The sequence below is a fragment of the Ambystoma mexicanum genome, chromosome 13 (genome assembly GCF_040938575.1).
Source record: "Ambystoma mexicanum isolate Mex_15411 chromosome 13, UKY_AmexF1_1, whole genome shotgun sequence".
Classification (NCBI taxonomy): domain Eukaryota; kingdom Metazoa; phylum Chordata; class Amphibia; order Caudata; family Ambystomatidae; genus Ambystoma; species Ambystoma mexicanum.
In genome coordinates, this window is record NC_090938.1 from 66,693,791 (window position 1) to 66,705,540 (window position 11,750).

Below are 11,750 nucleotides of genomic sequence, written 5' to 3' on the forward strand. Positions count from 1 at the left end.
AATACTTGCTACTTTTGGACAGATTCCTAGCAGCCGTCAATAGAATGAACAGCTGTGCTCATTACTACAAGGAGCAGGTTTAGATCCTGTACTTAGATTTAAGCCCAAGACCTACCTGCCCATTCATTGGGGCACACCAGTGCTCTTTTTCCAGCACAAACACTCCCACCACCATCATCATCATCATCACCCGCATCATCATCATCATCATCAACATCATTATCACCATCATCATCAACAACATCATCACCATCACAACCCTCATCATCATCAACAACATCATTATCACCATCGTCATCACCTCCAACATCATAACCACCACCACCATCATTGTCATCATCATCATCATAATCATCATCATCATCATCATTGTCACATCACCATCACTCCATCACTGTGATAATCCTCATCCTCCATATCATCATCATCATTATCAACATCATTATCATCATCACCTTCATCGTCATAACCACCACCACCATCATTGCCATCATCATCATAATCATCATGATCATCATTGCCACCATCATCATCACTTCATTATGTGATAATTCTCCTTCTCATCATCATCATTATCAACATCATTATCACCATCATCACCTTCAACATCATAACCACCACCACCATAATTGCCATCATCATCATAAACATCATGATCATCATTGTCGCCATCATCATCACTTCAACACGTGATAATCTTCCTCCTCATCATCATCATTATCGACATCATTATCACCATCATCACATTCAACATCATAATCACCACCACCATCATTGACATCATCATCATAATCATCATGATCATCATTGTCACCATCATAGTCACTTCACCAAAGTGATAATTTCCATCATCATCATCATCATCATCATAATCATCACACCATCATCACCATCATCTAAGGAGAAGGACAGAGTCGGCCCAAGCATCAACCCATGTATTTGGGATTACAGTATCTACACCGCAGGGCTAAAGCGCAATGCACTAAAGTGCATCAAATGTAGGCCAACACACACTACGTCAAGCTTCAGCCCAGGGAGGCTGTAGAATTGATTTGTGTGTGAAATCGGGGCCAGTGAAGTAAGCGGAGGGTGGAAAAGGGGAGAGGTAGAGAGGGCAGACTGTGCAGCACTGATGGGTGTGTGCAGGGGTGGATCCCCCAAAATTGACCAAGAAGAGGCGGGAAAAGAAAGGATGGCCTTGCGGTGACTGTCCTTTAGTCGGTGACCCTCCTACAGCTCGCTCTTTAGAAAGCAACATTTGGACCTAGATCCTCATTGTAGGAATGTTTTCAGCTGGAAGAGATACATTGGCTACATTTTGGGTTGATGGGCTCCTCTTCTTTCTCTGTCCCTTTCGCTTATGTGAGACTTCGGCTGCCAGACCACGTTCGTAATATGAAGTGGTGCGGTGTGGAATAATAACACACTCGTAGGCTTTGCGCTCTGCTGCATGGTTTGACATAGTAAATGTGCCAATTGTGCGCGTTTGTGCTATGTCAAGCAGGAGACCTGCATTGCTCACGCCACCTTCCATAGCAACCCTTACAGAAGCAAATCCCTCCCTCTTGGACATGAAAGACAATTGTTACTTTTTGTAACTATTCCTCTGAACTTTAATTAGAAGAGAAAGGCCTTAGAAACCTCTGTTAGAAATAATAATGGCCTGAAGTTTATATGCTCTCATCATGATGCGACTTTGTTACCAGGGCGAATGCCTGGCCCAGAAGGCTCGGAAACCTCCAGACCAGCGGCATGTCCATCCAAATGCCACCATCTGGTGCGGTTCAGAAGAGGGGCAATTATTGCTCATCCTGAAATGATCACTGGCCAATTAAAACCTGGCATGTCAATTGACTGGATCAAGGTCATTTGCATCCGCTGGCTCTTCGGTCCCCTCCAGCTGGCAAAAAAGAGCCATTTTCCGCGACACACAAGGCATTCGAATTAATCGGAGCGCAAGAAGGTGCGTTGATTCGGTGGCCAACACACATCCAACCGTGATGGGCCGCAGTTTGCTCGGAGTGGTATTTATTTCTGGCTGCGCCAGTGCAAGCCAAGTGGGTGCCATTCAGGGGGAGATCACCAGAGGCAACCAGCCATCTGGAAACGATGCCTGTTTGCCGTGCTCACAGGAACTGCGCGAGAACATAAGAGTTTCGAATGATGAATTGACAACCCAGGACGCGGCCCTGGGGCCACCAAATCATCATTGCAAATATATTTTTCTTCTGGCAATGCTCCATTATGCAGGTTCTAAAATGAAATATGATGATGAGGAGACGAGGCAATAGCAGGGCGCGCGGCAGAAGCGCGTTTCCAAAGTGCACATCATATCAGTTTCACTGCGTGAGCTCTCTTGCAATTTCTTTTCTCTCAAAACATTGGCAAATTGTCCGAGTGGCCATTCCAGGGACTAAGACTGAATGCACCAGACATTGGGAGTCACACAACCCTTCTCCCTCTTGCTCCACTAAAAGAAGGCGACCCCCAAAAAGAAGTTTACCAAGACTTTCCAATGGGAGAGGAGGCCTTACTACAACTGCAGAGTCTGTTTTAAGAGTAAGGACTCAGCACAGAATGCGGTCAAGCAGAGCACGCTGCCGATACCTCGATGCTTTCCATTGTGAAATAGGGTACATGTTTATAAACTAACACTGAGGGCGGTGAAAGGGTTAACATAACATCCGCAGGAGAGGTTGGGAGAACGGGAGAGCAATGATAACAGATGGCCCCCGTTAAGGTGAATTTGATGATTTCCGGAGCTAATGTGTGCAGGTGCTCATTTAATTTGGAGTCAACTATTGTGTAAGCTTGTGTGCCTACCTTTGAGTCTTGTGTCCCGGACAAAGTGCACACAGTTTCTGACTGGAGTGTAAGGGGTCCCTCCTTCAAGACCCCTACTGCTGTAAACCGGTATGGAGTGATTTTAACACACTTTAAATAACACATATAATTATAAAGAACAAAATATCAAAAAATAAATAGATATGAGGTGCGGATAAGAGGTTAAACGGGACGGTGGGGATTCGGGCGGGGTTAGAAATGTGGGGGAAAAAGGGTTTTGGGGGTCAAGGAATTCCCAAATAAAAAAAATTGTGTTTTTTTTTGTTATAATATTATTCGTTAATATTTCATTCATAAAAATCACGTTACCCTGTAAACCATGCTGCAACCTGTAGGATACCATGCAATAGACGCCATCCGGAGCTCACGCAAACACCCTGGATCCTGAAACACCCACACCACCATTAATGCCTGCTGTGGATTACCACCTCCCTTTTTTTTGTCTCGGAAGGATAGCTCAGGGGCAACATGCTCGCCTTGGAAGCAACACGACACGGAGCAACACAGGTTCGATGTCCGCGCTTAGCAATCTCTGGGTATTAAGCGCGTTATAAATAATCTATCATATCAGAACACGTTTCGAATGGTCTTAAGCAAGCTTTTCTTGTCCACAGCTGTAAGACGACCATCACCCTGTGTTACCACCACTTGACCTAGGTCTAGTCTAGCCAGTATCCTTCACCCGTCATCATACAAAACACATGTCCCACTTCTGTTAATGGTTTTATCTCTGCCTTACATTAATGGGCAGTGGGATGGATGAACCGGGGCAAATGAGGGCATACCCTTGAGCATTTTGCATGTGCGCCTGCCCTCTTGATATGGCACCCACAGCGTTACACAGGTGGTGAGTGCACTGGTGTGTCCTTGAGGTGCTCCATGCAATTGCGGGGGCATCCCAGACATGTTACAGACGCCTCCACTTTAGGGTTTGTGGCTTGTGTGCCAGGCCGCAGGATCACATGTGTGATGCTCCAGGCGCTCCTTCAGGGACCTCCAGATGTCCTCCAGTTTCATGGTTTGTGAATTGTGTGCAGGCATGTTAGACGCCCCAGGCAGCTCCTTGTTTGCTCTACTGCAAATGTTTCGCAATCAGGCCACATTGCTCTTCCCGCAAAGACTGCAGTGTTAGTTTGTCGGGTTCTGGACATTTGCTTTCTTGACTACTCTTCTTGGTGCAAAGACTTGTGCAACTCTTCCCAGTCCAGAGGTCCAGTGAGAGGCAAAGGGGGCCAGCAGTGAGACCCTCTGGTTGGGGAAAAGCATCAGTCAAAACTCCCCCACACTCAGCTGGAAGACTTTCTATGGACCGGGCGTCGGATCAACAGCACTGTTGCAGAGGAAGGAGCTACCAGAATTATTCTTTCCATGCAAACTTACATTTCATACACCTGCGATCCACAACACTGCAAGGAAGCAACTATTCAACATCATGGTTTGCAAGTCTCCCAACCATCCAATCTGCAAGACCAGTCATCTGCTCCTCCGACCGTTGGTGGTTGGTGGCTCTGCGCGACCATCTTCCTCTCACTCCAGAGTCCTTCGTACAAATGTCCATGTTCATCTTCTTGCAAATATGACTCTGTCTTGTACTTCGTAAGAAGACCGTTACTCTCCGTACTCCATTTATCAACTCCACACTCTCAAAGTTGCCCCTCTCAGAGAGACCTGCACATGTGGAAGCCTGAGACTGAGGGTGGTGTGAAGGAACTGCAGGAACTAGTAGGTTCCATCAGCCCCCATTGACTCTTCTTCAGCTCTTTCCCTACCTGGACCACTCCCAATCTTGCTCAGGTGCAACACGCTTGCCTTGGAAACAAAACGATGGCCATATGGGTTTGAGATTCGATCCCGCACATAGAGGTTGGAGTCCGGCGTGAAGCGCGATATAAATAACCTATTTTAATTTATTTCTACTGTTGAGCCCTCTGTCCTTCTGTGCTTGAGGCTAGAAACCACCTCCTGTCCTTAGTCCTAGGGGATCTGACCTGCTCCCTTATCCATTGCACCTTGTTCTCTTGCTCACACTAGGACGATGGGATGGCCCGTTCCATGGGTTCATCCGTTCCTGAGCTGCCCAGGTGTGGCTGTGCCTTACAGGACTGGTGGCTCCCCTGCTACCGCAGAGATTACCCAGCGCCTTTAGGAGAATCGCTGTTGTGAGTCTGCGATTTGCACACAGAGCTGTGCGTTCAAGCATAGGCAACCACAGCGGCAAAGACCATGGCACTGTTCCAACGCGGGAAGACCATGTTGAGTCGGGCGGACAGATGGCTACTTGAAAACAAGGCCATTTTTGTTGGATAAAATACAGCACGTAGTGTTGGTGGACAATGCCATCATTTGGCAATCATTATAGTTCAGGCCATAATGTGCACCTAATTATCTATTTTACTTGGTCATATAAAGCACCATTTGCTCAGCGGAGAATTTCCGCGCCTCCGCGTCTCCCCCATGTACAGTAATATTTTCTGCCATCTGCTATATTAATCATCTCTGAGTTCTGCCACTTCGGCTTGCTGGACTGAATCGCTGATTGATGCTAGCTTCTTAATAGCATTTTTCTTTATTTTTTTTTACATTTAAAAAGAAGGAAAATAGTTAAGCATTGAAAATAACCCATTCTAAATATTTGTCGCAACAGATCGTGCCGTCTTCGCGGCAGTGGTAAAAAAAAAAAGTTACAGTTCAAATATTTAATTATCAAGCTTGTTGTGTTGAACCTTTAAATGATTATTGATACCAAATTGGGATGGCTGACATCAAATTACTTTTTTGGGTGGAAATAGGAATAATGAAAGACCACCGTATGAAATAAGGCCAATCTTTCTAGTCCCAAGTGCCCCACGTTTTCCCTTTCAGGGACTCTAAAAAAATATAGGTGATGACAGCATTATTTATAAAAATATGGATATTGCTATGCAATCATTTTTCTTTGTGTTATACCACATCACCGCATTACATGCAGCCCACGTCTCTGGGCATAACATGGGCAGGGAAATGGGAGGTGGGGGTTTAATATAAAATTTGGAAGGAGATTAAGGAAGCTGCGTATGGTCTTGTCTTTTCGGTTGTGGCATGAAATGTCGAAAAACGATGGTCTGGCAGGTTGCCCAGAGGAGTGCCAGTGGTTATGATTCGTTTGAATCCTTCCAGCCATCAAACTTCAGTTTTGCAAACCGAGATTCCAAGGCAGAACATGTTTAGAGCTGTGAGGTGAGTACATTTTCCTGGGTACAGTCGCACGGATAAGTGGTATCATTTTGGGTCAAAGTAAATTTCTCATCTTTCCTCGGCCAGCTGATTTCCTTTTCCTCATAGTTTCTTTGGTGAGTTCTTTCAACTTGGTGATATGTTTGATTAATTAACTTAATATCACAACGCTACGAGGGTGCAGCATTATAGAAGGCGTTCCTCGGTTCACTGGCTTATATGTGGCCGTTTGCACTATACACACACAAATCTTCGCACACACCATCATACAACAAACGGTTTGGGTCTATTTGACCTAAAACATAGGACCTAATCACATTTGATCGAATTTAATTGACTTTTTTCGGCCTAGAATATATGGGGAGACCCCCGCAACGCCCCCACTTCCCCTCAAACGAATCTATACTCTTACCCATCCCCATATATATATTTGATTAAATTTGATCCAAAAGAAAAGGTCAACAAAAATTCGATCAAATGTTTTTGGTCAAATGTTTTTAGGTCAATTATGCTAATACCACCAAACAGCACATCAAAGCTCTCTTGCACTTCCCTCTCTATTCCACTAAGCCCTTCCATCCCTCCTTTCTTTTCAGATCCGCCAGAGCGCCTGGAGACCATGAAAATGGCATCGATGCGTGGTATATATCACAATAACAGAACATATACAATAGACAATTGTACCATTTGTTAGATCGGGAGCCCATGTAGAGATTTTGGTTCAGGGGTGATGTGATCTCTCTTTTGTGAGTCTAGTCTAGGGCCATTGAGGCTGCCTGGTGTAGAGCCACGTTTTAATGCATTTTCTGGTAGGACTAGAAACATACTGTTGCAATACTCAGGTCACGACACAGCCCTGAGTTAAACTCCCTCCCCCCACCTATTACAAGGAAACTAAAGCAGTAGTGATGGTCTTTCACTGAAACTATTATAAATTTGGTGCTAGGATTTTCTTGGGCAGACGGACAGAATTTAGGACAATAGATTCAACCAAGCCGATGATCGATAAACGATATCCGATATGTCTCTGGATACTTCCTTTTCTTTTTTTGGTAATAGTAAACGCCAGAGGCTGTTTTAGCATGTGAAAATGTAACGTAACAAGCTTTGTTGGTGCCTCGCAGAAGACTGTCAATACCTCGGCAGAGAGTGCTGTCTGTTTTCCTATCTTATATTTCCATATGGCTGTTATGTCTTGTTAATGACCTTCCTTGTTCTTCTCTTTTCAGTACCAAGCTTTGAGGTCATCTGCATATAACAGGAACGTTATACTCTAATCAAGTTCTTGATGATTGATGTCAATGGTCTCCTGTAGACACTGGAGAGCCCTGGTGACAGTGCAGGTACTCAGGGATGGAGTGGCGGGGGGGGGGGCTCATGTCAAGCTGAAGAGGACATGCCCCATCTTGGATTCATCGACTTCACCACGTCAACAGAAAAACGTTCTTCTGATTTATTTGGTCTCAAAGACCAATGTCTCCATCAATAAGCAACGTGGTCATGTCCTTCATGTAGACCATTGAGCCTTGAGTCCTCCCTCAATATTTCTGGCATCGTCTTCTGGAACCCTCTCTTTAGGGTGCGACGCCACTCCTTTCCAGAGCCGACCACTGCTCAGATGTAGTCTTTGTTCCATAGGCTCGGGAGGATAGCTCAGGTGCAACGTGCTCGCCTTAGAAGCACGACAACACAGAACAACACTGCGTCGATCCCCGGGTCCACGCTTAGAATCCTCTGGTTCTTAAGCACGTTCTAAGTAACCAATCATGTCATCGAGACATAACACCAAACTCTATGAAGCTCTACCACCTTTACCAAGGTAAACAAAATTATCATTTCTCTTTCCCAGGAACCGGCCAAAAGTCGCTGTCAGTAATGTCAAGGAACCTCAGGTTGTGTGTCTGGTGAATTTATTTAAAAACAAAATTCCTACATTTTGTAAGATTGCTACAGTGATGGTTGCCTACTCTGAATATGGCAGCTGGGCATTGCAAGCGCCCACCCAACGACAAGCCCGCCCCTCCCCCCCAACTGCTGCTATTTTTTTGTTAATGTCAGTTTCCATTAGCGGAAGCATGGGCAGGCTGGTCCTGCCACCTCTCAATCTTGGTGCCCTCCAGGGACAGGCGAGCGTGGCAGGCGGGGAAATCACGACTCTCATTAGCTGCGAGATATGATGCCACAGCGAGCAGGAGGCGCCGTCTTCACCCTCGGAAGCGGCTGTCATATGTCCCCCTAGTAAATACACCCGCTCGCAGCGGGGGTGGGCGCCTCTCATTCTGCGCCGGTGACGTTGATTGCGTTTTGGGAAAGGAGGGAGGGGCCGGCACACAACACGCCGCAGACAGCGTTCCTATGTGTCGCATTCAAGCCTTACTTATCAGGCCTTATCTATAGATGGTGGCCCCGGGGCGCCAAGGAGTGTTCTTATACTCTAAACGCCAGAGAGAAACCGCAGCATCTTTGCTATTGTTCCCCACGCCCTTTTCCAGGCACTCTCTCTCCTCCTCTGCCCTTCACTCTTCCTCTCTCTCCTCCTCTGTCCCTCTGTCTTTCTCTGTGCCTCCCTCTGTCTCTTCCCCACTCTTGTCATGTTCTCCCTTATTCTCTCTTTCTCGACCCTAACTTTCTCTGTCTCTTGTTCTTCCCCTCTGTCCCTCTCTCACTCCCCCCTCTCCGTCTCTCACAGTCTCTCCCTTCTTCACTCCTCTGTCATTGTCGCTCTCTCTGATTCTTCCGTTACTCTCACCCGGCCCTCTCCCACCCCACTCTCTCCATACTTCTTCTTTATGACCTACTGACGTCATCTTTCTCTCTTTCTTCACCTTCATCATAGGCGCTATTCCACCCTCCAACTGTCTCTTTTTCTCTCTCGCTCTGCATCTCTCTGTCTGTCTTTCTCATTTTCTCTATTCCCCTCTGCTCTCTTTCTCGCTATCTCTCTCTATCGCTTGCTTGCTCTCTCTCGCTCTATCACTTGCTCCCTTTCTCTGTTTCTCTCTGTCTTCCTCTCTCTGTAACTCCCCCTCTTTTCATCACATGCTTCCTCTCTCCCCCTCTCTCTTATCTCTCTCCACCGTTCCGCCCCTTTCTCCGTCCCTCCCCCTCTCCCTCTCTTCATCACTTGCTCCCTTTCTCTTTCTCCATCACCAGCTGGCTACAACTTGTCTTTCTCTTGCTCCCGCGCCCCCCTGTCTCCATCTCTATCTCTGTCTCTGTATCTCTCTCCGTCGCGTGGCCCCTTTCTCCTTTTTCTATCTCCCAGTCACTCTCTCCTCCTGGTTACCACTTCGTTTTCTCTCTCTCTCTCTCTCTCTCTCTCTCTCTCTCTCTCTCTCTCTCTCTCTCTCTCTCTCTCTCTCTCTCTCTCTCTCTCTCTCTCTCTCTCTCTCTCTCTCTCTCTCTCTCTCTCTCTCTCTCTCTCTCTCTCTCTCTCTCTCTCTCTCTCTCTCTCTCTCTCTCTCTCTCTCTCTCTCTCTCTCTCTCTCTCTCTCTCTCTCTCTCTCTCTCTCTCTCTCTCTCTCTCTCTCTCTCTCTCTCTCTCTCTCTCTCTCTCGCCAGATGCTGCCCTGATGTTTTCGTCGCAGCCTCGCGGACCCGATGGAGTGCTTTCTTGCAACAAAATGTAAATGGCGCTCCTTTGCCAGTCAATTGCGATCAATCCCCTCCTTCGAGACCGCGCGTGTTCTGCTGGTGGCGGCGCGCGGCATCTGTCAATAGGAATGAAGGCTGCGATCTGCAAGAGAATGCATGGAAGGGGGGTGGGGGGGGGGGGGGGGAGAAACCAACTCACGTGCAATCGCTGACCCCTGCATGTGCTACAGCCACGGTCGGCTCGTCCCGTGACCCACCGTCACCAGCTTGACCTTTAAATAGCCTGCTACATAAGTTACAGCAAAAGAAATACAATAAAGGGAAGTTCATCAAAGGGGGCATTAACTACAAATATGGACCGAACAGGGAGCATTTCCCAGAAGCACTCACATACCTTTTGTTAGTTTAATTTTCCCTGCGCCTACTGAGCTTGGAATATGCACAGTGCCAGCGTTTTCAATGGGAACAGTGGACCTCGCAGCAATTCTTGTTTAATCCATTCATATATGTATATTTAATTTTTGTATGCTTTATAACGCGCTTAATACCAAGAACTTTCTAAGGCGGACCGGGATTCGAACCTGTGTTGATCTGCGTCCATTGCCGCCTAGCTTCTCAGAGGACCAATCTGCAGTCTCCTTTTAAGGCAAGGGGGACTCTTCAGCACATGGATAGAGTTTAGGAAAGATTTCTATATACAGAGGATTAGAAAAAGAGAGAGGCACAGGAGGGGGCTGCCTTCAACAAGGACCCATACAAGCAAACTAGCAAAACGGGGCAGTGGCCTGCCGGTTTTACATGTACAAGGAACTGCACGCAGATGGCATTTACACATTGAAGCCCTCCTTCTTTGAGGGCAACCTCAGGGTCCCAGAGTCATCTAGCTGTTTGGCCTATGGGCAGGGCGTTTGCAGCTCTTTGGGAACTGCTTCATGGGCCTAGGCTTAGGGCAGGGTCCAAAGCGAACCCCTTTTCACAGATTCTCACTTGATTCAGAACCTTGCCCTTTCCTGGCAGTGCAGCATTTAGTAGTGTCTCAAAGCGCTTAGAAGCTGCCGGAAGGCTATATAGAGGCCACATTAGAGAAATAAAGAAAGACGTTTCCATCTGAAACACAGTCCCTCTGGCAGAGGTCTTCACAAGATTACATTCACACTTGCTGATCCCAGTCTTCCAAACTTTCCAATTCAGACATGAGTTTTTTCGTGACAGAATCATGTTAATGCACATTTATGAACAATAACGAGATTGGTCCCAAAAATCAGCGGGTCACAGGGAAAGTGTAGGGCACTGCAGGGTGTAGAGTTACAGAAGTGTATGGGACCGTGGTCTACACTGGCGGTATGATGGTGCCCATTTAAAAAAAGGGGGTACTGGGATTATGTGCAAAGGGATTCTAAAGGTCATGATATATGCACAGACCCTAAAATCCGGCCATACGTGCTTCTTCCACTGTAGTCCAGTATAGCATAACTCAGCCATTTTGGAAAGTTCAAGATCTCTGATCAACATGTGAGGACATCTCAGGGGTGGAACTCAGATCTTCTTTCTCCCAAAGCCAAGCCCACCCCCAATTGATCTCACCCTGGCCTCCCGAGCACCCAACTGACCAGCAATAAAAACCTATTTCATCACTTCCCACTTCACTCTCTTGACTGAAACCTTGATCTGACCCTACAACAAGTCTACTCTCGCCGCCCCCTACACTGCCTTTGCCTTTTTTCCCAGCCCCCTCGACTTAATAAAAAATGGGGCAGTGTTCATGTAATGATCGGCAGACACCCCATCAGCGCCTCTACCCCCACTATCCTCCCCCTCTTTCTTTTAATATGAGTACGAACCGTGCCAAACCACCAGAAACACTGCACAGAAGGTCACCAACAACTTATATCATTCTTAACCCTTCTAAAAACGTTTCAATATTCTACATACTCACCATCAAACACTAAACAAAATACACACATACCTCTGACACAGCAGACATCTACAATCACACCACTGCGACCCCCTTTTCATACTTGATTTTTCTTTTCTGGTGTTCTCCCTGCCTCCTCCCCCCATACCGCTCCCTGAACCTCTGATTGGGAATGGACCCCTTA